The sequence below is a fragment of the Bos mutus genome, chromosome 25 (assembly GCF_027580195.1).
Source record: "Bos mutus isolate GX-2022 chromosome 25, NWIPB_WYAK_1.1, whole genome shotgun sequence".
NCBI classification, from domain to species: domain Eukaryota; kingdom Metazoa; phylum Chordata; class Mammalia; order Artiodactyla; family Bovidae; genus Bos; species Bos mutus.
Genome location: NC_091641.1, coordinates 28799146 through 28823939, shown reverse-complemented (window position 1 = coordinate 28823939; position 24794 = coordinate 28799146). Strand labels below are relative to the sequence as shown.

Here is a 24794-nt window from a genome sequence, read left to right as displayed (position 1 = left end):
GAAATAAAAGTCATCTAAATTAGAAAGGAAGAAGTACAGCAATCAGTATTTGAAGATGACATGTTATATAGAAAAACCCTAAAGACTGTTAAATTCAGTAAAGTTGCAGGATATACAATTAATATACAAAAATAAGTTGCATTTTTGTACACCAATAATGAACTATGAGAAAGAGAAATTCAGGAAATAATGTTTAGAATTGCATCAAAAAGAATAAAATACTTCAGTATAAACTTAACCAAGGAAGTGAGAGACTTGTTTACGGAAAGCTGTAAGACACTGATGAAAGAAACTGAAGACACCAATAAATGGAAATATATTCCATGTTCACGGACTGGAAGAATTAATATTAGTAAAATGTCTATACTACCCAAAGCAATCTACAGATACAATTCCTATCAAAATTCCAATGACATTTTTTCACAGAAATAAAACAATCCACAAATTTGTATGGAACTACATAAGACCCCCCAAATAGCGAAAAACAATTTTGAGAGAGAAGAACAAAGCTAGTGTCATCGCATTTCCTATTTTCAAACTATACTCCAAAGCTATAGTAATCCAAACAGTAAGGTACTGGCATAAAACAGACACGTACGGGAGTTCCCTGGTGGCCTAGTGGTTAGGATAACGGGCTTTCACTGCTGCAGCCTGGGTTCTATCCCCAGGCAAGGGACTGACATCCCACAGCTGCATGACACAAAAAAAAAAAAAACTATATGGTCAACTAATGTATGACAAAGGAGCCAAGAGTATACAATGGGGAAAAGAAAGTCTCTTCAATAAGTGGTGCTGGGAAAACTCAACATCCACATGCAAAAGAATGAAACTGGACCCTCACCTCATCTGACACCACACACAAAAATTAATTCAAAATGGATGAAAGCCTTAAATGTAAGTCTTGAAACAATAAATCTCCAAGAAGAACACATAAAGGAAAATCTCTTTACCATGGGTCTTGGCAATGACTTTAGATATACCAAAAGCACAGCAACAAAAGCAAAAAAAGAGAAAGTGGAACTCTATCAAACGACAAAGTTGCTGCACAGCAAAGGAAACAAAAAACATGACAAAGCAACACAACAGAACAGAAAATATTCACAAACTATGTATCTGATAAGTTAATACACAAATCATACAACTCAACAGCAAAATCAAAAACAAATAACCCATCTAATAATAGGCAAAGGATATGAATAGACATTTTTTCCAAAGAAGACATATAAGCAGACTTTGTGTTGTTGTGCTTCGCTTTACTGCACTTCACAGATACTGCATTTTTTTTTTACATGAATATTTGTGGCAACCCTTTGTCAAGCAAGTCTATTGAGTGCCATTTTCCCAATAGCATTTACTATTTTTGAGTCTGTATGTCACATTTTGGGAACTCTCGATACAAACTTTTTCATTATTATTTGTGATCTTTGAATTTATACTATGACTTGCTGAAGGCTCAATGATTAGGGTTTTTTGGCAATAAGTATTTTTAAAGTTTAATGTACATTATTTTTTAAATATAATGCTATTGTACACAGACTACAGTATAGCATAAACATAACTTTTATATGCACTGGGAAATTAAAATATCCATGTGATGCACTCTATTTACTTAGGAGTGGTCTGCAACTGAACCTGCAATATCTGTGAGGTATACCTGTACAAATGGCCAACAGGTATATGAAAACATGCTCAACATCACTAGTCATCAGGGAAATGCAAATCAAAACTACAGTAGGCTATTAACTCACACCTATTAGGATAACTGTCATCAAAAAGATGAGAGAGAGAATTCCCTGGTGGTCTAGTGGTGAAGACTCTGTGCTTCCAATGCAGGGGAAGCAGGTTGGATCCCTGGTTGGGGAACTAAGATCCAACATGCCACTGCTGCTAAGTTGCTTCAGTCGTGCGACCCCACAGACGGCAGCCCACCAGGCTCCCTATCCCTGGGATTCTCCAGGCAATAACACTGGAGTGGTTGCCATTTCCTTCTCCAACATGCCATTAAGTGCAGCCAAAGATTAAAAATAAATAAATAAATAAATAAAAAGACAAAAGATAACAAGTTTTGATGAGGATGTGGAGAAAACGCAACTATTGTGAACTGTTCAGATCACATCAGTCGCTCAGTCGTGTCTGACTCTTTGCGACCCCATGAATCGCAGCACACCAGGCCTCCCTGTTCATCACCAAATCCTGGAGTTCACTGAGACTCCCGTCCATCGAGTCAGTGATGCCATCCAGCCATCTCATCCTCTGTCGTCCCCTTCTCCTCCTGCCCCCAATCCCTCCCAGCATCAGTCTTTTCCAATGAGTCAACTCTTCGCATGAGATGGCCAAAGTACTGGAGTTTCAGCTTTAGCATCATTCCTTCCAAAGAAATCCCAGGGCTGATCTCCTTCAGAATGGACTGGTTGGGTCTCCTTGCAGTCCAAGGGACTCTCAAGAGTCTTCTCCAACACCACATTCAAAAGCATCAATTCTTTGGCGCTCAGCCTTCTTCACAGTCCAACTCTCACATCCATACATGACCACAGGAAAAACCATAGCTGTTAGTGAAAATGTAAATTAGTACAGTCTTTATGGAAAACAGTAAGGAGGTTCCTCAAAAACTTAAAAATAGAACTACCATATGATATGGTCATCCCACTTCTTGATGCATATCCAGAGGAAATGAAATCAGTATTTCAAAAGAGATAGCTTCACTTTCATGTTCATTGAAGTATTATTTACAGTAGCCAAGATACAGAAACAACCTCCCTGTCCATCGACATATGAACAGATAAAGAAAATGTGATACACACACACAGGAATATTATTCACCCTTATAAAAGACGGAAATCCCGTCATTTCCAACAAAATGGATAAAACTTGAGAGCATTATAGTAAGTGAAATAAGTCAGAAAATGACAAATACTATGATGATATCCCTTAATATATGATATTAAGGCCAACCTCACAGAAACGGAGAGTAGTGATGACTATCAGGTACAGGGGTGGGGGGAGGAATGGCAAGATATTGATCAAAGAGAACAAACTTGCAAGTATAAGATGAATAAGTTTTGGGGATCTAATGTAGAGCATGGTGAAAACCATTAACAATACTATACTGTATTGAAATTTGCTAAAAGAGTAGATCTTAAATATTTCCATCACATTTCCAAAAAAATGGTCAGTATGTGAGATAATGAATGTGTTAATTAGCTTGACTAGAATTATCCTTTCGAACTGTGTAAATGTACCAAATACACCATACATATATACAGTTGATTATACCTCAGTAAAGCTGGGGAGAAAATGAAAAAGTGCTGAAAGAAAAAAATGTCAACTGAAAATTCTAAATACAACAAAGTATCCATCAAAAATGAGGAAGAAATTAAGACATTCCCAGATAAACAAAAACTAAAAGAGCTATCACCACTAGCCTAGTCTTATAAGAAATGTTTAAAGGACTCCTTCAAGTTGAAATGAAAGGATGATGGACAGTAACTCAAAGTCCTATGAAAAATAAGATTCTCTAGTAAAGGTAAATATTGGTATATGGACAAGTAAAAACATGTAATATTGTCATTTTAGATCTTAACTCCAATTTTTATTCATTCATAATAAGCTTTAAAAGAAAAAAGCATCATATTAACTCTAAGTCTATATTAGTGCTGCATGCTGCTAAGTTGCTTCAGTTGTGTCTGACTCTGTGCGACCCCATAGACGGCAGCCCACCAGGCTCCCCCGTCCCTGGGATTCTCCAGGCAAGAACACTGGAGTGGGTTGCCATTTCCTTCTCCAATGCATGAAAGTGAAAAGTGAAAGTGAAGTTGCTCAGTCATGTCTGACTCAGCGACCTCACAACCTCATGGACTGCAGCCTACCAGGCTCCTCCGTACATGGGATTTTCCAGGCAAGAGCACTGGAGTGGGGTGCCATTGCCTTCTCCCTATATTAGTGGGTACATAACAAATAATGATGTAATTTGTGACATTAGCAACAAAGGTGGGTATAGAGGAGCTGTAAAGAAGTAGAATCTTGTATGTGAGAAAAGTTTAATAGTTCTCAGTTTAAATGGATTATCCTAACCTTTTAGGATGTTAAATGTAATCACTATTTTTATAACCTTAGAATGTTAAACGTAATCACAGTGTGTTTTATACAACACAAAGAAAATACACGAAGAATATACACAAAAGAAAATGAGAAGGGAATCAAAACATGTCACTGCTGAAAACAAAACCTGTGTAAACACAGAGGAAGGCAAGATGGAAGGGAGGGACAAATAAAATGGCAATTCCCTATCAATAATTAAATGTAAGTAGATTAAATTCCCCCAATTAAAAGACACAGACTGGCAGAATGGATTTAAAAAGAGAATCCAACTTGATGCTGCCTATGAGAGACTCACTTCAGAGCTAAGGAAACGCACAGGTTTAAAGTGAAAGGATGGAAAACGTCATTCCATGCACACAGTAGCCACAAGAGAACAGGAGTAGTGATGTAATATCAAATGCAACAGACTTTAAATTTTTAAAGAAAAAAACTACTGCAACAGATAAAGAAGGACTTTATGGATGAAAGGGTCAACTCACCGAGAATAGAATGATTACAAACATGCAAAAATCACAGACTCTAAATATATAAAGCAGACATTGACAGGATATATCAAGAATGTCTGCAATTCAATAACAAAAGACAAAAAAACAGCCCAATTTAAAGACGGACAAACAACCGAAATGGGCATTTCTCCAAAGAAGGTATATTAATGGTCAATAAACTCATGGAAAGATGCTCAACATCATTAATCATTCAGTCAGTTCAGTTCAGTCGCTCAGTCATGTCTGACTCTTTGCGACCCCATGGACTGCAGCACGCCAGGCCTCCCTGTCCATCACCAACTCCTGGCGTTTACTCAAACTCATGTCCATTGAGTCAGTGATGCCATCCAACCAACTCTTTCAGAAAAGCAGAATAACAGGTACTGGTGAAGATTTGGAAAAGAAATTGGGATCCTTGTGCAGTCATTCATGGGAATGTAAAACGGTGCAGCTGCTATGTAAAACAATATGACAGTCCTTTCAAAACAAATTAAACACAGATTACATGTGATCCACAGTTCCACTCTGGGTATATACCCAAAAGAATTTAAAGCAACATCCTAAAGAAATATTTATACACACCTATGCTTAGCAGAATTATTCACAATAGCCAATAGGTGGCAGCAACCCAAGTGTTCATTGATAAATGAATGGATAAACAAAACCATACACATACCATGGAATATTATTCAGCCCTTTAAAAAGGAAATTCCAGTGCACTGTACATGGATGAACATTGAGGATCTTATGTTAAGTGAAATAAGCCAGTCAAAAAAGACAAATATAATTCCAGCACATGGTACTTTCTCCAGGATAGATCACATACTAGGACACAAAACAAGCCTTGGTAATTTTAAGAAAATTGAAATCATATTAAACATCTTTTCTGACCACAGCACTATGAAACTAGAAATCAACTACAAGGGAAAAAAATGAAAGAAAAAAAAAAAACACACTAACATGTGAAGGCTAAACAATATACAACCAAACAATCAATGGGTCACTGCAGAGATCTAAGAACACATTTAAACATACCTGGAGACAAACAGAAATGAAAACATAGCAATCCAAACTCTACGGGATGCAGCAAAAGCACTCCTAAGAGGGAAATTCATAATGATACAAGCTTACTTCAGGAAACAAGAAAAATATCAAATACACATCCTAACCTTACACCTAAAGCAACTAGAAAAAAAAAAAGAGCAAACAAAACCCAAAGTTAATAAAAGGAAAGAAATCATAATGAGCAGAGATACAGAGTAAAAAAAAAAAATAGAAAAGCTCAATGACATTAAGAATTGGTTCTTTGAAAAGAAACAAAATTGATAAATCTCTAGCCAGGCTCATCAAGAAAAACAGAAGGCCCAAATCAATAAAATCAGAAGTGAAACAGAAGTTATGACCAATATCATAGAGCTACAAAAGGTCATAAGAGACTACTATAAACAATTATAGGCCAATAAAATGGACAACATAGAAATGTACTCTCTCTCAAAGCTGAATGAGGAAGAAATAGAAAATATGAACAGATCAATTACCAGTAATGAAAATAAATCAGTAATTTAAAAACTCCCAATAAAAGTCCAGGACCAGATGGCTTCATAGGTGAATTCTACCAAACATTTAGAGAAAAGTTAACACCTATTCTTCTCAAAGGATGCTTCACTTATTTAACTTAATCCATCCATGTTGTTACAAATGGCAATATATTCTTTTTTTATAGCTGAGAACTAAGGAACCTCCTGATGAAAGTGAAAGAGGAGAGTGAAAGAGTTGGCTTGAAACTCAACATTAGAAAACTAAAATCATGGCATCTGGTCCCATCACTTTGTGGCAAATAGATGGGGAAACAATGGAACCAGTGAGAGACTTTATTTTGGGGGGCCCCAAAATCGCTGCAGATGGTGACTGCAGCCATGAAATTAAAAGACGCTTGCTCCTTGGAAGAAAAGTTATGACCAACCTAGACAGCATATTAAAAAGCAGAGACATTACTTTGCCAACAAAGGTCTGTCTAGTCAAAGCTGTGGTTTTTCCAGTAGTCATGTATGGATATAAGAGTTGGACCATAAAGAAAGCTGAGTGCAGAAGAACTGATGCTTTTGAACTCCAGTGTTACAGAAGACTGGAAAGTCCCTTGGACTGTAAGGAGATCAAATCAGTCCATCCTAAAGGAAATCAGTCCTGAATATTCATTGGAAGGACTGATGCTGAAGCTGAAACTCCAGTACTTTGGCCACCTGATGCAAATAACTGACTCACTGGAAAAGATCCTGATGCTGGGAAAGATTGAAGGCAGGAGGAGAAGGGGACAACAAGGATGAGATGGTTGGATGGCATCACCGACTCAATGGACATGAGTTTAAGCAAGCTCCAGGAGTTGATGATGGACAGGGAGGCCTGGCGTGCTGCAGTCCATGGGGTCACAGGGAGTTGGACACTGAACTGAACTGAACTGAACAAACCACTGGTCACATACACCGTGTCTGTGTCTCCTCAAATCTCCTAAAGTTTAACTATTTAAACAAAATTAACAACAAAATGGGCTTTACAACATATGTAAAAGTGAAACACGTGAAAACAATAACACAAAGGTCAGGAAGAGATACGGGAGCATATTACTGTAAAATATGTTATATGTTAAGTGGTACAGTACCACTTAGTGGTGGACACTAATAAATTAAAGATGGATATTGTGAATCCTATGAAAGTCACTCAGTCATGTCTTTGTCACCCCATGGACTGTAGCTCACCAGGCTCCTCTGTCCATGGAATTCTCCAGGCAAGAATGCTGAACTGGGTAGCCACTCCCTTCTCCAGGGGTTCTTTCCAACCCAGGGATTGAACCCAGGTCTCAGTTGCAGGCAGATTCCTTACCATCTGAGACGCCAGGGAAGCCCTATAGCAAACAACTAAACTTAAAAAAAAATAATTTCTAATAAGTCAAACAAAGGGATTAATTCAACTATAAAATCTAACAGAATCAAAAATGTATAAAAAGACAGAAAAGGGAAGGAAAAAACAGATGGGACAAGTAGAAAGCAAATAGTAAAATGATAAATTTAAACTTACTCATATCAAATTGTCTCATTAAATTTAAATGGTCTAAATAATTCAGTTAAAAGACAGATTTTCAGAATGCCTAAAAAAGCACAACCAAACTCTGTGCGGCTTATAAGAAACACTTTAAATATAAAGACACAGATAAAGATTAAAAAGAAGCATATAGGAAAGGTATCCCATGCTAATACTAATCAATTATTAGAATGGCTATATTTATATAAGACAAAATTTCAGAGATTTCAGAGCAAAGAATATTATCAGAGATAAAGAAGGTCATTTCAACCCACCTCCTAGAATAATGGAAACAAACACAAAAGTGAAAAGTGGGACCTAGTTAAAAGCTTTTGCACAGCAAAGGAAACTATAAATAAGGTGAAAAGACAACCCTCAGAAGGGGAGAAAATAGTAACAAATGAAACAACTGACGGATGATTAGTTTCCAAAATATTCAAGCAGCTCATACAACTCAATACCAGAAAAACAAACAACCCAATCAAAAAGTGGGGAAAAGACCTCAACAGACATTTCTCCAAAGACATACAGACGGCTAACAAACACATGAAAAGATGCTCAACACAGCTCAGTATTAGAGAAATGCAAATCAAAACCACAGTGAGATACCACCGCACACCGGTCAGAACAGCCGTCATCAAAAAGTCCACAAACAATAAATGCTGAGCGTGGAGAAAAGGGAAGGTGTGGAGAGGGCTCTTGCACTGTTGGTGGGAATGTAAATTGACACAGCCACTACAGAAGACAGTATGAAGATTCCTTAAAAAACTAGGAATAAAACTACCACATGATCCAGCAGTCCCACCCCTAGGCATATACCCTGAAGAACCAAAATTGAAAAAGATACGTGTACCCCAATGTTCACTGCAGCACTATTTACAATAGCTAGAACATGGAAGCAACCTAGATGTCCATCAACAGATGAATGGATAAAGAACCTATAGTACATACACACGATGGAATATTACCCACCCCTAAAAAGGAACGCATTTGAGTCAGTTCTAGTAAGGTGGATGAACTAGAGCCTATTATACAGAGTGAAATAAGTCAGAAAGAGAAAGATATATAATGTACATTAACGCATATATGTGGAATCTAGAAAGATGGTACTGATGAATTTATTTGCAAGGCAGCAATGGAGAAACAGACATAAAGAACAGATGTATGGGCACAGCAAGAGGGGGAGAGGGTGACATGTATGCAGAGAATAACACATTATTACCTTACCATATGTAAATAGACAGCCAATGGGAATTTGCTCTGTGTCTCAGGGAACTCAAACAGGGGCTCGGTATCAACCAAGAAGGGTGGGATGGGGAGGGAGCTAGGAGGGACGTTCAGGAGGGAGGGGACATGTGTACACCTATGGCTGATTCATGTTGATGTTTGACAGAAAACAACAAAATTCTGTAAAGCAATTATCCTTCAATTAAAAAATAAACTTAAAAAAGGAGGTCATTTCATAATGACAAATTCATGAAGAAGTCGGAAGAATCCTAAATGTTTATGCACCTAACAACAAACTACAGGAAACAAAAAAATTACAGAACTTCACAGAGGGATAGAAAAATCCATAATTACAGGAAAAGATGTCAATAACCTCTCTCAGTAATTGACAGAACAAGTCAAGAAGAAATCAATAGGATTTTATTTTAAAAAAGATTTAAACAATACTATTAGTCAGTGTGACATTATTGATGTTTATACTGTACAATGCTTCACCCAGCAACAGAATACACATTCTTTTCATAGGCACATGATCCCCAACCACAGGGAAATTAAACTAGGAATTAATAAAAGGAAGATCTTTTAAAAATCCCCAAATATTTAGAAATGAACATACTTCTGTGTAACAGTAAGCCAAGGGAGAAAAGTATTTTGAACTGAATGAAAATTTAAAAAACAATATATCAAAAGGTATGATATGCTGCTAAAGCAGTACACAAAGGGTACTTTTGTGGCGCTTTAAGGGAACTTTTGAATGCCTTTATTAGGGGAAAAAACAAAAACAAAAAAGTTCCCAAATCAGTGGCCTCAGCATCCACTAAAAAAAAAAAAAAAAAAAAAACTAGAAAAAGAAAAGCAAAGTAAACCTAAAATGGAAAAAAAGGAAATATAAAGGCCAGAGCAGAAATCAATGAAATAAACAGAAAATACAGCAATACAGAAAAACTCAGAATTGGAAACTGATCCCTGGAGATCAGCAAATTTGACAAACCTTCCATAAGTCAGACAAATCCGAAAAATTAAGCAAGAGGGCACAAATTGCCAATATCAAGAATGAGAGAGGTGATGTCACTACAGATTCTACAAATGTGAAATGGATAATATGGAAATATTATGAAAAATGTTATCAATAAAGTCAACAACTTAGATCAAACAATTCCTTGAAAGAGTCACACTTCATTCACTTAAGAAATAGATAACCTGATTAGCTCCATATCATTTAAAGAAGTTGAACTAACAGTGAAAAACTTTTCATAAGGGAAAACCCAAGCCCAGATAGCTCTCCTATTGAATTCTACCAATCATTTAAGGAAGAAATATTACCAGTTGTCTGCAAACTAGAAAACTGAAAAGGCAGCAACTTATTATCCCCTCAACTTATTCTATATGATGATGCCAGTATTACCCTGACGCTGAAACCAAAGACATTACCAGAAACATAAATAAAATTGACCGATATCTTTCATGAACATACAAAATATCTAAACAAATTTTACAAAATTGGACCCAACGATGTATAAAAAGGATAATATATCCTGACCAAGTAGAGTCTGTCCGGAATGTAGTGACAGTTGAATGTTTAAAAATCAGTGTAATTTACCATACTGGGCTTCCCTGGTGGCTCAGACAGTAAAGAATCTGCCTGCAATGTGGGAGACGCAAGTTCAATCCCTGGCTGGGAAGATCCCCTGGAGAAGGGAATGGCTACCCACTCCAAAATTCTTGCTTGGAGAATTCCATGGACAGAGGAGCCTGGAGGTCTACAGTCCATGTGGTGTCTATATGGGGTCTCAAATAAAACTAAAAAAATTTTTAAGATGAAATTGATCATATCAATAGACACAAAAAGCAACTGAAAAAGCTGGCTTTCATTCCTGATTAAAAAAAAAAAAAATCCCTCACTGATTAGGAGTAGAAGGGAATTTCCTCAACCTCATAAAGGGCATCTGTGACAAACCCACTGGGAACACCATGCCTAATACTGAAAGACTGCTTTCTCCTGAATATCAGAAATAAACTAAGAATGTCCTCTGAGAGTGTCCTCGCCACTTCTACTCAATATTATACTAGAAGTTCTAACCAATAAAGAAAAACAAATAAAGGCATTCAGATTGGAAAGGAAGAAGTAAAACTGTTACTATTCACAGACTACATGATGGCCAATAGAAATCTGAAAGAATCTACCAAAAGACTACAAATAAGTGAGTTTAACAAGGTGGCAGAATACTAGGCCAGTATAAAGAATTCAAGCACACTTCTATTTACCAGTAATAAATAATCAGAAATTGAAATTTTTAAATAGTATCATTTCTAAAACTCTCCAAAATATTATATGAAAAATAAATCTGACAAAAGATGTTAAAGATGTGTACACTGGGAACAACAAGAACACTGCTGAGAAAATTAAAGAGTTTGGTCACTCAGTCATGTCTGACTCTGCGACCCCATGGACTGCAGCACACCAGGCCTCCCTGTCCACCACCAACTCCTGGAGCTTGCTCAAACTCATGTCCATCGAGTCAGTGATGCCATCCAACCATCTCATCCTTGTTGTCCCCTTCCGCTCCTGCCTTCAGTCTTTCCCAGCATCAGGATCTTTCCCAATGAGTCAGTTCTTTGCATCAGGTGGCCAAAGTACTGGAGCTTCAGTATCAGTCCTTCCAAAGAATATTCAGGACTGATTTCCTTTAGGATTGACTGGTTTGATCTCTTTGCAGTCCAAGGGACTCTCAAGAGTCTTCTCTAACACCACAGTTCAAAAGCATCAATTCTTCAACAATCAGCTTTCTTTATGGTCCAACTCTCACATCCATACATGACTACTGGAAAAACCATAGCTTTGACTAGATGGACCTTTGTCAGCAAAGTAATGTCTCTGCTGTCTGTCTAGGTTTGTCATAGCTTTTCTTCCAAGGAGCAGAATTTTCCAAGGAGAAAATTAAAGAAGACTTAAATAAATCAGAAAATAGATCATGTCCAAGGATGGGAGGATTCAATAGTGTCAATATGCTAAATTCTCTCCAAACTGACCTACAGGTTTAATGCAATCCCAAGAGGCTTATTGTATAAATTGTTACCAAATTCTAAAATTCACATTGAAATGTAAAGGAACTAGAATAGCCAAAAGGAAGGGTAGAGGTGGAATACTAACACTACCTGATTTTAAGATTTATTATAAAAATATGTTAAGATAGTGTGGAACTGGTGTAAAAATAGATTAGTGGAACAAAATAGAGCACAGAGACATGTGAACAACTTATTTTCAACAAAGGCGCAATGCCAATTCAATGGGGAAAGAATGATTCTTTCAACAGAAGACACTGGAACAATTTGATATTTATATACAAAAAAGTGAACTTCCATTCATAGCCCACATCATATACAAATTAACTCTAAGTTGGTCATAGAACTAAATGTAAAATCTCAAATTACAAAACATCTATAGGAAAACATACAACCACCACAAAAAAATTGTTAGTTTGAGTTAGACCAAGTTTCCTAGATACAAGAAGAAAAGAGTGATCCACAGGACAAATAAATTGGATTTTATCAAAATTTAAAACTCCTGCCCTTAAAAGAACACTGTTAAGAGAAGGAAAAGAGCCACAAACTGGGAGAAAATATTTGGAAATCATACCTGATAAAGGATTTGTACCCAGAATATATCAAGAATGTTCAAAATTCAATAATAAAGGGTTAAGACTCTGCACTTCCACTGCAGGGGCCACAAGTTCAATCCCTGGTCAGGGAACTAAGATCCCACAAGCCATGTGGCACAGCCAAAAGACAACCCAAGAAAAAATGCATAAGGCATATGAACAGACAATTCTCCAAAGAAGACAGAGGAACAGTAAATAAACACATGAAAAAATGTTCAGTTTCATTCATCATTAGAGAGAAATGCAAATTAAAATAGTGAGATACCACTGCACACCTTTCAGAACAGCTAAATTAAAAAGAACTGACCACACCAGGTGTTGGTGAGGACGTGGAGGAGCTGGACCGTCCAACACAGCCGATGGGGATGCAAAATGGCACAACCACTCTGGAAAACAGTTTCCTAAAAATATAAACATGTGATCCAGACATTCCACTCTTATATGTTCACCCAAGAGAAATGAAAGCTTTTTAACATCCTTTCAAAGGTTTGTACACAAAAGTTCATAGCAGCCTTATTTGTAATGGCCCCAAACTGCAAACAACGCAAATGTCCATACCACCCATCAGTAACAAGGAACAAATTCTTGGCTCTCAATAATGCACAACATGGATGGGTCTTGAAATAATTAAACTGAAGGAAGGAATCCAGGAAAGGAACACATAACACAACAAGGTCCTGCTGAATAGCACAGAGAACTATATTTAATATCCTATGATAAACCATATGGAAAAGAATATTTACAAAAAGAATATATATATGTAAAACTGAATCACTCTGACATACAACAGTAATTAATACAACATCGTAAATCAATTTCTTTTTTAAAAAAAAAGGAAAAGAATCCATACTGTTTAGAGTCCGTTTATATAAAATTCTAGGATATTTAAACCAACAGACAGTGACAGAAAGCATGTTGTTGTTGGACGGTAGGGGAGACGGTTAACAAAAGGATGACAGGAAATAACCAAAACCCCAATTCAAAAGAAAAAAGCCACCCTAGATTTCTATGGGTGTTTTTACCTGAATGGAACTAGGGCTTTTATCTGAGATAAGCTGAGGTCTGGATATAGTGTTTAAACTTTCCCTAAACGTTTTGTGTTTTCTTTAGAGCTAGTACAGGATTAAACAGCATTCCCCAATATACGGCAACAACTGGCAAAACACACAGGGCTAAGCACGAGAGAAACCATTCACACTTGGCACCCAACGAACAGCTGCAGAGACAGAGAGCGTCACAAGAAAACACAGCGAGAGCTTTTTAAGAACCGTGGAAGAGGAGAGAGAAACAACCGTTTCTGATAAAATCTTACTCTTGTTTCCATAAAAGCAATTCTAATGTGTCCATAATGGAACGAGGGAAAAGGTCGTCTTTCGTGTTCAACGTTTTTCTCCCGGCTTTCTACGCCTGCACAGATGGTTTTACAGCACCACAGCAGAACCAGGAGGGGAAAATGCAAAAGGTACGTTCTGCTCTGTAAGTTCATCAGCACATCTGCTCTCATTTCCTTCCACCCATTTATCTTTTCAAGTTGCCAAGAACATCCCTGGGAATAATCCCCTCCCACACCAAAAGCTGGGGATAGGATAATTGGTATCTGATGATGGAAGATGACATTTTTAAATAGCCACTTTTAATTTCTTAAGCTACATTTCGTCTTTAACCATGTATAGACTGCTTCAATGCTTAGCTTTAAAAATGGGGGTGGGGTGCGGGTAATGTGGAAGATGCCCCAATAACAAGCATAAATTCACCAAAATTTAGCAATGGCTAAAAAAAATATGTTTTTGAAACCCGTTAGATCAAGTGTCACTTATGCAACAATGATCTTAAAATACAAGGCCTAGGAAAAGGGCACCATCTATCTATCAAAATGACTTCCTGATTAAGTAAACGTTTGAGTTTTTGAAATATCCTGTAATATGAATAAACCTAAAGGAGGACTTTCCCTGGTGGCCCGGTGGTTAAGACTCTATCCTCCCAATGCAGGGGGCCCAGGTTCAATCCCCAGTCAGGGAACTAGATACTACATGCTGCAATTAAGACCTGGCACTGCTGAATAAAACAAAACAAGCTTAAAGGAAAATAATGACTCTTTGCAGTACTAAGAAACACACACCATGTACCATTCATGTGAGATGCTGATACTACTTTACAGAAAGTGGCAACATACGTGAAGGAATCCACTGAGGACATTCACACAATGTTTCCTATAAGCTTACAGTACTAGATGGAAGCCACAGGAACTTGTTAGATTTGTTATCATCACACGCACACCAGCAGCGCGTCTCCACCACACTGGGCGGACCTCGGCCAGGACATCACACGAAGTGTATGGCTGATTGTTTCTGCCTCCTCCCAACCAAACTACACAAAGTTGAAAATGAGAGCCTCATGTAAGAGCAAATAGCACGCGCATAGCCCAGTAGTACCAATGGCCAGCTCACTCACCAGCAAGCAGAAATGCGTAGAACTGTCTGCTTGAGGCTGCTACAGTACAGCAGAAAGTTCGCTTAGGAAAGCAATGACCCTGACATCTCTGCTCAAGAAGCTTCCACACGTGTGCTCAGGGAGCCACAGGCAAAGATGCAAGAGCAGCTTTGCTTGCAGTGAGGAAAAACCTGGAAACAACACAGATGGCCAGCGATAGGGGATTTATTATTACTGAGCTACAGTCCCCCAGCAGACTAGAAGGCAGCAATTAAAAGGAGGGACTTCCCTGGTGGTGCAGCGGTTAAGACTGTGCTCCCAATGCAGGGGGACCCAGTTTGATCCCTGATCATGGAACTATATCCTACATACTGCAAGTAAGACCGAATAAATAAATTTAAAACTTTTTAAAACAAATGGGGGAGAAGTGAAGAGAAAGTCACTCAGTTGTGTCCAACTCTTTGTGACTCCATGGACTGTAGCCTGCCAGGCTCCTTTGTCCATGGAATTCTCCAGGCAAGAATACTGGAGTGGGTTGCCATTTCCTACTCCAGGGGATCTTCCCCACCAAGATCGAACCCAGGTCTCCGGCATTGCAGGCAGATTCTTTACCATCTGAGCCATGAGGGAAACATTGCATTTCCTACGTATGAATGCATATCAATACAAAAAGACAAAGATGTGGAAAGATCCAAAATAAACTCCTGAGAGTGGTCCCCCTGGAAAAGAGGAGGAGGATAGAGCGCTGAGACGGCAGGAGTCCTCTACCAAATGCAAAACAAATAATGAGAAATAGTGATTTTATTTTGTTACTGTAAACTGCTTTTCACATACATAAAACCATTGTCAACTCTGGATGCTCGTATTTATACCTCAGATAATCTAGTTGACCCCTCAGAGCGTATCTGGGGAAAAGTAAAAGGGAAAAGAGAAAGAACCCAACTTCATATTATTCATAGCTGCCAACGTGATCTTATCCTGACCCTGGAATGAACCAGTTGAAACATGATTTCCCAGGGTTAGAAGCTCTAAGATGGATTTGATGAGGTGATACCAGGGCATTCCACTCAGCTGTAATTTTTCTGCAGAATTCATCTTTATACCACTCTGTGACCGGTTGGCATTATTTGTGAAAGGGGGTGGAAACAACCCCTGACTCTCTTTCCAAGGAGAGCTTTACTTCTGAGTTTTTCAGATATTACACAAGTGATCCACTCTGCTTCAGTCCTCAGCTTGCTACGTTCTGCAGGGGCCTCCACGTGGCAGGGATCTGTGGTTGGATGGAGAGACGAAAGAAGGTCGACACAGGTACCACGAACATTCTAGCTGCTCTTCCACTGAAAAGCACAGGAAACTCACATGGCACAGGAAACAACTGAACAGGAGCAGCAAACAACTGAAATATTCAAGGATGAGGGGACCTAATAGTGTTAAGATATCAATTTCTCTCAAAGTCAATTACAGCTTCAATACAATCCCAATCAAAATCTCAGCAGGCAATTTTGTAGAAACTGACGAGCTGATTCTTAAAAGTATATAGAAAATCATACAGACATGAATGACTAGAATAGTCAGACAGTTTGGTAAAAAAAACAAAGTTGGAGGATTTACAATACTTGATTTTAGGACTCATCATAAAATGCAAAGACTGTGGTAACTGGTATAAAGACAGACATGTAAATCAGTGGAACATAAACTCCAAGAACAGACTCCATGTTCACAGTCAAATGAATTTCAACAAGGGTACCACAACAATTCCATGGAGAGAGGATAATTGTTCCAACAAGTGGACATCAAGCCCACTTTCACACCATACACAAAAATTAACTCAAAAAATGTTTGCACTTTTGCTCTTCCCCAGAGGTCCAGCGGTTAACAATCTGCCTTTCCACGCAGGGATGCATTTTCGATCCCTGGTCGAGGAACTAAGATCCCAGATGGCACAGGGCAACTGAGCCCACATACTGCAACTACAGAGCCCACGCGCAGGCTCACCACAACTAGAGAGAAGCCCCCGCGCTGAACAAAGACTGGACGCAGCCAAAAATAGATGTTTTTTAAAAATTAAAACTTCTGCATTTTGAGAGACTATTAAGAACATGCAAGCCATAGCGCAGGAGAAAATACTCAAAATACAGATATCTGAAAAACGACTCATATTCAGAACATACAACAAGCTGGTCATTCAAAAACAGGAAGGCAAACAAACTACAAAAATGGGCAAAGAATCTGAGTAGACGCTTCACAAAAGATGATGTAACAAATGGCCAATGAGCACATGAAAAGGTGCTTAATTTCTTTAGTCATCAGGGAAACGCAAAGTAAAATGAGATACCATATACTGACTAGAGTAACCAAAATGAAAAATACAGATGGACTTAGAGATTACCATACTGAGTGAAGACAGAGAAAGACAAATATCGTTTATACACAGAATCAAAAAAAATCATACAAATGAACTTGTATACAAAACAGAATTAGACTCATAGTCATAGAAAACAAACTTTATGGTTACCAAAGAGGAAAAGTGGGGTAGGGATAAATGAGGAGTTTGGGACTAGCAGATATAAAGTAAGTGTGTGTGTGTGTGTGTGTGTGTGTGTGTGTACGTACGGGCATGCACACTAAGTTGCTTCAGTCACGTCCCACTCTTTGCAACCCTATGGACTCTAGTTCACCAAGCACCTCTGTCCATGGGATTCTCCATACAAGAATACTGGAGTGGGTTGCCACGACCTCCTCCAGGGGATCTTCCCAACTCAGGAACTGAACCCACGTCTCTTATGTCTCCTGCATTGACAGGTGGGTTCTTTACCACTAGTGCCACCTGGGAAGCCTATATATATATGCATATTAATATATATAAAAGCAGATATAACCTATTATATATAAAAATAAACAAGGTCCTACTGTATAGTACAAATAACTACATTTAGTATATTGTAATAAGCTATAATAGAAAAGAATCTGAAAAAGTATATATGTATGTGTATGTATAACTGAAGCACTTTGCTGTATACCTGAAATGAACAACATTGAAGTCAACTATATGCCAATCAAAAAAATAATAATAGTAAATAGAGAAGTTGAAAGATGTGATTCAACTGGAACTCACGTGTTTCTGGCAGGAATGAAAACAGCACCACATCCCCCAGCCCCCCACCCCTTATTCTGTGTGTCCTCCACCCATTCAGTTCACAGGTTCATATAATATAACCTGCGCAGCCCCACCAAGCCGTTGAGGTGCTCAGCCTGCTCTAAAATCCTGATTTTATCAGATAAAGCAATGAAAGGGGGCCGTGGCCTCCGTCTCTGGGTCTGGGTTCTAAACTGTCCATCCCTGGGACTTCCCTGCTGGTCCAGTGGCTAAGACCCTGCACTCCCAGAGCAGGGGGCTGGGGTTTGATCCCTGGCCAGGGAACTAGATCCCACGTGCCACAACTAGGGGTCCTAAGAGTTCGCATGCCAAAACTGACCATCCCACGTGCTACAACTGAGGCCCAGTGCAGCCAAAGAAGTAAATAAATATCTATACAAAATAAACGATCCATCACTGACAGTGAATCACGGGGATGCTGTGAGTAGCTAAGTGAGCCTTCTTCAGGTGAAGTCTTGATTTAGGTTATCAGAGAAAACCCTGCTGTCATCACCTCAGCTGACCTAAATATCCAAGCCTGATCGGTTGGGTTTTTTTTAACCCTCTTTTGCAAGAAAATGAATTTCTCCAAGAATACTTTAGCGCGGTGGTTCTCAAAGTGAAGGCCCAGAGACCAGCAGCACCAGCACAGCCTAGGAGTTGTGAGAAAGACAGAACCTCGGCCCCACCACAGTGTCTGTCTGCATTTTCCCAAGATGTGCAGGTCCAAGGGCTGAGCATGCCAAGGCACAACCAAGGCTCCATGGAGCTAATGCAGGTGCGAGCCCCTTACACACTGAAGCACTGCTGAAGCAGATGGAGCTCTTGCTCTGGGAGGTAGGGGGTAGATGGGCAGCAAGCGGGGTGAGGGCGGCCAGGACAACAGCCTGGCTGCAGGAGTCCTGCCCGGAAGGGGACAGCATTTTCGAGATACCTTCATTTTTTTTAAGCAACCTCAACTGTGGTGAATCAATTTTAGACGCCACTGCCTCTGAGTCCGATCTGGGTGAATCATGAACCATAGGAAGAGGAGGGAGGGAGTAAAAAGGCTTGGCGGTTTCAAGGACCCTTAGCAGGCCTTTCTTAAAACCTAATAAAAACTGTGACATCCCTTTGCCAGAAACACACACATTTTACATACACTTCTGACCAAGACTTCTTGGTCTTGAGTGCAATGGGTACCAGATTAAGAATCCCTGCTCTGGGGAGAGGCACAGAGAATTAGAAGGGCAGGAAAATAAAAGATTTTAGAACTACTTTTTTTCTAAAGTGGAAAAAGATAACAAAATTTCAGCACATAAATGCAGACGCTTATCAATTATTCAGATCTAGGCTAACTCAGTTACATAGATGAAACCCAAAAGATCAAACGTATTCCATCACGTCACCTGGCTTCATCACCAGATCAATTTCAACACTTTCTCACTTAAAACGGCACTTTCCCAGACTCCTCAAAGCACCATCTGTTTCAGCCAGCCCTAGTTCTCCCCCTAGCATCTGGGGAGGCCTAAGATGGGGTCACAGTCATTTGTGTGACATCAGGCCCCCTGCCCCAGGGACCCTGTAAGGGCACAAGAAACATTTACTGGATTTAAGTTCCATCCATAAGGGTGAACAGTGGACAACTCCTTATCACCTAAGAAGGTGAAAGTTTCTCCTTGATCAGGGAAGGGCTTATTGGAAGTTCAGCACCAGGACTGTCTTGACACCGTGGCTGGAAGACGCTGTCCAAGGAAGTTCTCCAGTACCACAGAGAAATCACACTGAAAGGAACCCACATGCTAATTTCCCCAACAATACTTTTGAAGACCCAGCTGTGCAGGGGCCAGGACAGATGGCTCCTTCAGCCAGGTGTCCGAGATCTGTGGCTTCTCAGTGCTCCTTACACCTGTGAGATAAAGAGGCTCAGACCTGTGTTCTCTACTTTAGGGCTCAGGGATGATCAGAGGGCCAGCCTCCCTCAGGACACCCCAGACGCTGAGTACCATGGGCATCCCACCGGCCCATCAAGATATACAGATGCATCTCTATTGTTTAACACCCTCCCTCCCCTTGGAGGACAAAGCTGAAAAAAGCACCTGTTAGAATCTAATTTCCATTCCACCAGCCAGTTAGTTCTGGGCTCAGCCCGCACATGATGTTCTCTCATTTGCTAATTTCTTTACCCTTTTTATAAGCCCCGTCCTTTCTGCATAATAATTTCAACTACTCAATCAACACCAAAAAGATGGATGGCGACAGTGGAACCAATTTTATCCTCAACTATTTGAAAGCAATGCTCAGAAATACATGTTTTAATTATGAATATGTTCAATTTTTTTTTTATTTAAATTAAGGAGCTACAGTGTGGTGTGCACCCAGACCTCAAGCCCTCCTGGCGCAGAGTCTCAGAGTTCCCATCCCTGTGTCCGAGGATAAATGTCAGAGCCTTTTCCAGTCGCCTGACCAAACCCTGTTATTTAAAACAACTTGGTGAACACAATTTTAGGATTTCTATTTGCCTAAACACCTGCACTGTAGGCTGTGGACATTCTTAATTTACATCTCCTTACACCCTACAAACATCACTGGTACCAGGCCGACAAAGGCTCGAATGGTAGAATGTTCTGTGCAGGGGCGGGGGGGACGGGGCGGGCGGGGGGGCGGCGGGAAATAAGGTGCAAACAACCCAAAGCCTTACTCCCAGAAACTGATTAAATCAACTATGATACAGTCACTGGGTGGAAAGCCGAGCAGTAATTAAAGAGAATATGGCATCCCATCCATGCATAGTGATATTATAGTATATAATGCAGTATATATAATTTAAAACGCAATATTGTAATAGTACACATCACATTCATGTATGAGAAATTTAATTCATTTTAAAAATAATATATGCTATTATCTATCGCGATTATATTATGCACTGCAAGCCATTGTCTTAGTTAACACATTAACTCATAGAAAATCAAAGAGCAGAGAACTGTCAAGTCAGTCCACTTGAATAAAAACAAAAGGGCACGTTGGAGTCTATAAACGTGAATATGCGTATCAACTGTCCAGAGCATTGGGGCTCAGCCTTTCCCACGCATCAGCATCACCTGGAGAGCCTGTTACCGCCCAGATTACTGGGCTCCAGCAACTGGTCTAATTCGGCAGGTCTGGGGCGAGCGGGGGTGAAGCTGCCGTTCTAACCGGCTCCCAGGTGCTGCTGCTGGTCCTGGGGCCAGGCACATCCCCGGGGCTCAGAGGAGGAGGAGTTTGGGAGTTTTACTTCAGAAAACTTACACGTACACATTCATTCAACAGCTCTTGTTGAGCGTCAGCTCCGTGCAGGGCAGCGGTGGACCGCCCCGAAGGGTCAGCAACCTCTCCTCCGCTTCCTGGGTGTCTCACCCGAGAGGGGAAACTGAGGCCCCGAGACCGGTCATCCAAGGTCGCCAAGTCTCTCTGGCGGAGCTGGGATTCGAACCCCAGACTATGAAACGCCGGCGAGCGTCCCGCCCGCTCCCGAGCTCCAGACGAGTCTCCCCAGTTCTGGAGAGCCAGCGAAAACCCAGCCGACTCCGCCCGGGCCCGGCTCGGACAGGCATGAGCGGCCGGACAGCCCCGCCGGAGGGGCCGACGCGCGCACGCTGGAGCCCCGCCCCGCCAGCAGCGGCGAGGGGGCGGGGCCGGGCGGGCGCGCGCACTGGGCCCGCGCTCGTGCTCGCGGCGCGAGCGCAAGGGAGCGGCGCCAGGATAGAGGCTCGCCGAGCCGCCATTCTAACGCAGGCGCGGTGGCCAAGTGGTAAGGCGTCGGTCTCGTAAACCGAAGATCACGGGTTCGAACCCCGTCCGTGCCTGTGGTGTTAAATCTTCCCTTTCTAGGGGAGACTTTTTAGGGGTGTGACATCACAACGATCATCGATTTTCTACCCGTCTTGGACCCGGTATTTAGGTCCTCGCCCAGGATCCCAAGCGGGCCAAGTGTTTTCACTCAGTTTAAATTCAGGCTCCCTCGCCCGCGCAGAAGGTCCAAGTCCGGGTGGTCTGACCTCTGAGTTCGGGATGGTGGGGGGCGCCGGGCGCACGGGGGTCGCGGGCTCCAGGGATCACATGGAAACCGTGGTCCGAGCGCTGACTTTAGCGCAGAAAAACCTACGGCTGATGGCACTTGGCTCAAGAGCCACTAAGCATTTTTCTGAACATTAAAGTCCAATTGAATCCACTCTCCTGAGAGAACTGCCGTTGCCTGTTCCTGAGCCCACACCCAGAGTCAGCTGGTGTCTGGCTTGCTATTTTTAAAAGGAAATCCATTGTAGGCACTGCATTAGAGGGAGGAAATCCTGCCCAGACTTGGAGCTGGTCCGACAGGAAAATCTGCACCTTTCTTTCTCTCTCTGAGCCTCCTTTTGCCCCCCCAGTAAAATGGGTCTCTGGTCAGCACTGGCCGAGAGACTGGCTGTAGTTGCGGCCTCAGTCAACGCAGCTACCGTCGTTGGGCACCTGTTTTCTTTGCATCACCACGGGGCTGCCCGCCTGCATTTAAAGAGGTTATGCAAAAAGATATTATGCAATTACCCCTACCCTCCAGGAGCTGGCATATTGTATAATCTGAAAACCAGCTTGACCTAAATTGGGGAAACCTGTTTTCAGCGCGAGATGTCTAACGGAAGAAAGCATTCATGGAGCTCCTGGTGTGGGCCGGGTGGAGCCGGACTCTGGGGGCTCTCTTAGTGCGAGAAGGTGGGAGAGATGGATGCGAAGAGGGTCGGAGAGCCTGGCAGGAGCGGCTGGGGCTGAGTCGTCCTCTGCCGCAGAGCTCTCCCACTTAGCAGTATTCATCAGCATCACCTGGAGGGAAAGTTAAAATGCGGAGCCCTGGGCGCCACCCCAGAGCGTCCGCATTGTGTTAGTCTGCGCTGGGGCTTGACATTTGCATTTCTAAGGAGCCCCCAGGTGATCCTGATTCTGCTAGTTCCCCGGACCACCCATCCAGAACCATTTCCCCGAAAATAAGGGTATTTTATAGCCACTTTCTAAACCTAGGAGCACGTGTGTATGCGTGAACACAAACATGTGAGTTACTACATATAAAACAGTGAACACCAGGGCTTCTCACACTTCAACCTGGGGATGATGTGAAAATGCAAGTCTGACTCTGGGGCTCTGAGGTGGAGCCTGAAGCTCCGCGTGCCTAACTTGTGTTTTGGCGACGCCAACGCCCGCTGGTCACCGCCCCCCTCACTGAATACAGGGGGAAAGAAGGATCCTGACCAAAGTACTGAAACTGATCAGGACACTAGGGAGCCTGGGGAAGGGAGACCTTCCCCCACACCTCTGCTTTAGCTCATCCCTGAAGTACCTAGATTATAGTAGCTAATGCACTTTTCCTGAGTTATTTTACAGATGTGAAAAACCTCCACCAAATGGAAGATGTCAACTACAGTACTTGATGACCGAGCACATAGCCCCCAAGCCTCCTAGAGCTTAAGGATTGATAATGTCAACCCCTGTGACACCGCCCTGTAACCTCACCATCAACCAGAGCGTTTGTGTGCAAGCTGATCACATACGCTGGGACACCCCAACCCCCAACCTGGCCTTTATAAATTCTCTGCTGGTGGGACTAAAGAATCCATCTGCCAATGCAAGGAACATGGGTCGATCCCTGGTCCAGGAAGATCCCACATGCTGCTGACCAAGCCCGTGGGCCTGTCTTCCAGAGCCTGGGAGTCACAACTGCTGAGCCCACCATGACACAGCTACTGAAACTCTCACCTCCTAGAGCCTGTGCTCTGTAACAAGAGAAACCACTGCAGTGAGAAGCCCGTGCCCTGCAACAAGAGAAAAAGCCCATGCGGCAACCAAGACCAGCACAGCCAAAATTAAGTAAATAAAAGTTTTTTTATAAATGCTTTGCTGAAACCCTTCAGGGAGCCTGAGGGACTCAAGGGCAGAAGCCACGCGTCTCCTTGCATAGCCCTTGCAATAAACCTTCTTCTGCTCTAAACGCTGATGTTTCACTTTGTTTGACCTCCCTCTTCATCAGGCACATGAACTTGGGGTCACTAACAGTTGTTACCTTTCTGGAAGGAAGTAGGATGGGGGAGCTGTCCAGAGGATTCCTTCACTTCTCACCCTGTGAACTTTCACACTGCTTGGATTTTCTACCAGATGATCACCTCCTAGAATCACCTCCAAAGTCCACAAAGGCAAAGATAACCTATTAGGCTGCAGGCAAATTACACAATCCAGAATTGTCACATAAATGCTCGAGTGTTCTCTGCTCTCCACTGGGGTGTTTCATCATTTCTTTTTTAAGTGACACAAAAGTACATTATGTTCCTCCCTATTAAAAATATCCCCAAATAGTCCTCTCCATTAAAAGACCACACTGCCCCCAACAGGCAGGCCAGTATCTGTGGCGCTGCTTAGAGGTCCACACAGATTTTCCTGTCCTTCCCTCCAGAACAATGAAGCAACACTCCTCTGTGACACCATCCCAGGAAAGAGCTCACTCTCATCCACCACCACCACACCCCAGACCACCCCACCCTGCAGAGGGTGCTCCTCTCTCTGCCCCAGGTGAAGAAGGACTTTAGAAAGTTTACCCAATGGACTGTAGGCTTCCACTTATGCACAAACACACACACAATGCATAAAATATCTATTGAGAGTCCCTCGGACAGCAAGGAGATCAAACCAGTTAATCTTAAA

At 41.4% G+C, this 24794-nt stretch overlaps 1 long non-coding RNA gene and 1 other non-coding gene across 3 annotated transcripts in view; one reads left to right on the top strand and one right to left on the bottom strand.

Moving 5' to 3' along the window:
• LOC138985553 (uncharacterized) overlaps window positions 1-21704 on the bottom strand; it is an 87950-nt gene extending 66246 nt beyond the window's left edge. For both annotated transcript variants that reach the window (XR_011462596.1, XR_011462595.1), the window contains exon 1: window positions 21387-21704. This is a non-coding gene — a long non-coding RNA (uncharacterized lncRNA). The remainder of the gene's footprint in view (window positions 1-21386) is intronic.
• Window positions 21705-21865: 161 nt separating this feature from the next.
• Window positions 21866-21937, top strand: TRNAT-CGU (transfer RNA threonine (anticodon CGU)). Its single transcript has one exon. It is a non-coding gene; the product is annotated as a tRNA-Thr (tRNA).
• Window positions 21938-24794: the final 2857 nt, after the last annotated feature.